The following is a 6,000-nucleotide window of genomic DNA, read 5'->3' on the forward strand; positions in this document are numbered from 1 at the left end:
TATATTCATTTAATGTTAAAAATGTTACAATTAGTATATTTACATTTATGATTAAAATTTTTATCATATATTTTTAGTTTTAGTTTGTACCCATTTTGAATTTGTAATTCTTTTTTAATTTGTACCAATTTTCTTTTCAGTTTTAATTTGTACCCATATATTAATTTCTTTTTGTGCTCATATTTTTTAAAGTTTATTTGTATTTGTACCCATATATTTTTTTTTTATTTGTACTTTTTATTTTTGCTAAATGTACCCATGCTAATTATATGTACCCATTCATGTAAAACTTTTTAATCTTAAAATGTACTCATTCTTAAATATACCAATTTGTTATATGTAAAATGTACAATTTTTTTATATAAAATCTATTCAATTTTTTTCTAATCCATTTTAAACTTATATGGGTACATTCTTTTTTCTTTGATTTTAAAATGTATCCATGTCAAGTTGAATCAAAGAAATTTACTAATGTTATTAAGCCTAATATCCTCTTTTTTTTTTTTTTTTTTTTTTTTTTGTGATTTTTAAGAATGTACCCATGTTTTGATACAATTAATTTTTTGGTTAATTTTGATGAATGTACCCATGTTTTTATACACACACACACACACACACACAAAATAGTATATTTATATTTAATATTTTTAATCCCACAAATTATGGTTTTCTTAATTTAAAATCTCATTTATATAAACAACTAAAATTTCTAATTTTTAATTTAAAAAATATAGTAACGTACATAGAAATAAATTATCACATTAATTTCAGGGACCTTGATCAAAAATTAAAAACCAACAAAGTTTCAATCAAAGAATATTCATAATTAAGGACCGCATCCAAAGTCTCCCTTAATAAAAATATTAAAAGGAAAAAAAAAAACAAAGAATCACCAAATCCAATTTTCAATCACTTAAAATTATACAACTGCAATTCCTAAAACAAAAAATAATTTGCAAAAAGAAAATTCGAACTTGATAACAGTCTACCTTAAGAAACCCCATTACCGAGTAACAGCAGCAACAACATTGAGACATAATTTATTGAATATATATGGTGGACAAATTTAACAACTCTAGTACTGTTAACAAAGCTTCAACCAATACAACATAAATCAAATCAATATATACCTATATATCCCCAGTCCCAATTGTACCCTCGTTGCAACAACTCGAAATTTCTAATTCGAAAGCCAAACACACAGGTAGGCCACAATAAAATAATGGTTAATTACAATTCTAACTAACTACACTAAAAAAAATATATCATTTTGTTTAATTTATGGCTGCATCTAACATTCTAGTTAGACTGCCTACGTACCCTAAACAAAGGGATCAAGCTATTCGTAGTTCACCTTACACTTCTAGAACAACATGCTAAAATTTAATTTCGATCCAACGGTCGGATCTCCACTAATCACGAAATCAAGTGGCGGTCAACGTTTTATTTTACAAACTTACAAATCCAATTCGGGAAGATATGTACTTTGGATTCTTGATCCGTAAGCTCCTAAGGTCCTCAAATATTATGTACGATAAGGTCTCAAAGTTTGGTGACGATCCAACGGTTGGATCGTTGATTCATAAATTGATCAAGTAAGGTATCGTAGTGAATTTAGGTTCAAATGATCAACCTACTCCATACGAATATCAAAAATGAAATCAAGGCATCTAATTTAGCCTAAAAATAGCATCGACGACCCTTTGGCGACGCGCCGACATGGGTGGTGGTTGGCCGCCTCGACTCGCCGGAAAATTTCAATTATTTCCACAAATTCTCAAATTTTATAGAATTGAAGATCTCAAATAGTAGAGCAAACTTTATATTTATGTCCAAGTCCAATTTGGCCGGAAAAGGCTCCAAATTGACTCAAACAGGAAACCCTTGATTTGGGTAGTTGTCGATTTGTCACCAAAACGAACTTCGTCACCTCATCAAAGGCTTGGGCCTTGCTCCTGGGGTTGAGAGGAGTCTTTTGGTTGTGGTCATCAACGGTGAAGCTCGCCGGAGCCACCGAAAAAAAGATTAAAGCCGCCGAAAAAGTCGTGGGCTTTGTGGCTTTGAACTGGAAAAATGGGAAAGAAATTGGGAAATCTAACACCACAGAGATGTAGGGCTGGTCAAGGGCTTTCCATGGACACCAAGATCACCCAAAATGGAGTTCGTATAAAGGGGATATGAGTGGGTCAAGTTGGCGGGTTGGGTGGAGAAACCGGGTTGGCTGGTTCTCTCCTTCTCCCTTCCTTCATTTCCCTCATTTCCTTTCTCCCTCACTGGCCGGTGCCATTCCTCCTTTTTCTACTTTCTCTTCTCTCCTTCTCATCCCAGCCGTCCACGTGTCATCACAGATAATGGCTTCAGAGATCTGGAGCCATCCAGATCAAGCCAAAATTACAAAAATGTCCCTAACTTTAAACATTAATAACTCTTTCGTTATAACTTCGTTTCATGAACGGTTTTCGCCTACGAGCTCGATCCAAATATGCCAAGAAATATGATAAAATATATAACGATAAAATACACCCTCGTATATTTACGTTTAGTCAACGGGGAACATTTTCGTCATTTCACTTCCTAAAAAAAAAAAATTTCCAGATAATCATATATTTTAAAATTTTCAGGATATTACATTCGACCCCCATTAAAATAAATCCCATCCTCAAGATTTCAATAACGGGATAAGGATAAGGTATTTAAAACCAATCTGCAATACCGTTAATATTGAACGAAATCAAAATCTTATTCTATGATTTCATTCATATCCTCATGTGAACCAAACGAACCATATTAATCATATAGCCATAATCATCACTAGTCAAACAATGACCCCTATTAAAATAAATCTCGTTCTCGAGATTTCCAACCATTGAATAACGAAAAGGGATTTAGAAGTAATCCTACTGTTCCATTTATAGTGAATAAAATCATAACCTCAGTCTATAAATATTTCAACTAAATAATCATCTATACTCAGATTTCCTACCACCCTCATTGGTAGAATGATATCATAAATTCTAGCCATACACATTGGCGAAATAAAACATCAAGCCACAATCCTTATGGCCTAAATAAATACTAGATTATCAAACCACATCTCCCATTGGTTAGATAAATACTAGCATCATAATCACAATCATTGGTAAACTACTTACCATCATTGGTTATACGTAGCCGTTACCACAATTCTTCCTCAAAATTTCTAGCAATAATCACTGGCGATATCAAACATCAGAAAATTTTGCCATTTTCATCCTTGGCAAAACAAGTATCATAAATTCCAACCCTCATTGGCCAAATAAATATTATAATTTCAAGCTACATTTACTATTGGTAAAACCACTTACCATTATTGTCATTTTCATCCGTGGCAAAACAGATATCATAAGTTCAAGCCATAACGATCATCAGCCAAATAAATACCAAAATACCAAGCCATAATCATCAATGACTAGGCAAAAATCACAATTTCAAGCCAAACCATTTAAATTGGCAAATCAAATATAAGAAATTCCAGCAAAACCATTGGAATTTCAAATCACAATCACTGGTAAAATCACTTATCATTATTGGTTATACACAGCCGTCACCATAATTCCCTTTTAGAACTCGGGTGCCAACATAATCCAAGCTGATGACGGGTCCCATGCCCGATTACCCTCACTTCAATCTGACCATAACAACACGAAGTAGGGTAACGAGGGTGTCCATTTAATCCTACACCCCCAGAACCAAGTACCCTCCCCACGGGATATGATACAAATCTGGCCATGTAGGCCTCCAGAGGTTTAGGAGATCGAAACCCAAGGCAGTGCACGGTGCCCCTCACTCCTAGTAACTCTCAATCTAGGAGTGTCTATTTCCAACGGCTATACCACATAGATTATCCCGCATGAGTAGCCCGACCGTATAACACCCTCTGAAGGTTTAGGGGGTCGAAACCCAAGGGAACCTCATAGTCCCTTTCACTCTTAGGTCATCAAAATCATCCAGGGAACCTGCATTCACAATCCCTAGGAACCTGCACTAACAACCACACACGTGAGTCATTCAAAATAAATATATGTATCTCACATATCCATAGAAATTATGAAATATTACAGCCACAATGCAATTCATAATTTCCATTCACAAAACTCCATAATCGCCATGGAAATTGCACCCTGCCACATACGTGAGTGGTTCACCATATATATATATATCACCTGGATGCCTCTTATTTCCCAACAATTATGAAAAGAAATGAAGATCTCAAAGAGTAGAGCAAACTTTATACCTGTGGCCAAGTCCAATTTGGCCGGAAAATGCTCCAAATTAACTCAAACCTGCTGGAAACCCTTAATTTAGGTAGTTGTCGATTCGTCACCACAAAGAATTTTGTCACCTCAACAAAGGCTTGGGCCTTGCTCTTGGGGTTGAGAGGAGTCTTTTGGTGGTGGTCATCGACGGTGAAGCTCGCCGGAGCCACCGAAAAAAGATTGAAGCCACCGGAAAAGTCGTGGGTTTGTGGCTTCAAACTGGAATTATGGGAAAGAAATTGGGAAATCTAACACCATAGAGCTGTAGGGCTCGTTAAGGGCTTTCTATGGACACCAAGATCATCCAAAACGGAGTTCGTATGGAGGAGATATGAACGGGTCAAGTTGGCGGGTCAGGTGGAGAAACCGGGTTGGCCGATTCTCTCCTTCTCCCTTCCCTCCTTTCCCTCCTTTCCTTTCTCCCTCATTGGCCGGTGCCATTCCTCATTTTTCTCCTTTCTCTTCTCTCCTTCTCATCCCAACCGTCCATGTGTCATCACAGATAATGGCTTCAGAGATCTGGAGCCATCTAGATCAAGCAAAAATTACAAAAACGTCCCTAACTTTAAACGTTAATAACTCTTTCGTTATAACTCCGTTTCACGAACGGTTTTTACCTACAAGCTCGTGAGATCGTGCTTAATCCAAGAAATATGATAAAATGTATGAGGATAAAATACGTCCTCTTATAATTATGTTTAGTCAACATGGAACAAAAAATCAAAACTCTCATCAATAGAAAATCAAAAGGAAAACTTGAAATTATATACCTGAAGCACAAATGGTTTGCAAACGCGTAGACTGAGATGAGTGCCAGACTTGCTTCAAGGCGCCTAAGGACTTGTGCCTTCATTTCCTCTGTGCGCTAGGGTGAATACTACCAGGGGATTTGGTGAATCCTTGAATAGTCATCCCTTTGCTAACCAAAAAGAAGGCATTGATGCGGATAAAAAAACGATAGGGTGGAAGGTTCCCATGAGAGATTTGGCAAGTTGCGTAGAGATGGAGATGGAAAAGGAGAAGATAGCACGTCCCAAATTGAAAAAAATGTGAAAGAGAGAGAGAGAGAGAGAGAGAGAGAGAGAGAGCGAGAGACAAACCTGATTCGCTTGCTGATGACAGACGCAAGGTCGGGAAGGACAAAACGAACTTTTTCCTGTAGCAAAGTGTAAACAGTACGGGAACCAAAGTAGAAACCGAGGGCATTTCCACCCCTTTAACGGTTGGTGAATAGTGCTCGCTCTCACGTTATGAACAGTGCTAATTTGCTGAGCTTTAAGTACATATAAATTTTTATACCGAAGTTTTAAGAATTGTTTGGTTTCGATAACCAAATAATTCGGAATTTTCAAGTTTGGCTTTTCTCAAGTTGGGCTCAAATTTTTCGGATGGAATTCGGTTTTCTTGGATTTCTTTTTTGCTTTACAAATAATGCTAGAAATATCACATTTTGATATCACATTGATATGCAAAGTGATGTAAGCAGTAAACATATCACTGCTATGCAAATTTTGCACTTCAGAGCTAGACCCAAGTTAATGTAATGAAAATCTCTCGGTTTTTCAATCAATAATAAGAAAAACCTAATCAAAATTAGCTTTTTGATAATAATCGTAGATGGACTATTTTAATTTGTCCTGTTTGTGTACTGGCAAATGGGTGGGTTCTTTACAAACAATTTGAAAAACAAAAAATCCGGAGGCAA

The sequence above is a fragment of the Pyrus communis genome, chromosome 11, assembly GCF_041283825.1.
Source record: "Pyrus communis isolate YQ-2024b chromosome 11, ASM4128382v1, whole genome shotgun sequence".
Lineage (NCBI taxonomy): Eukaryota > Viridiplantae > Streptophyta > Magnoliopsida > Rosales > Rosaceae > Pyrus > Pyrus communis.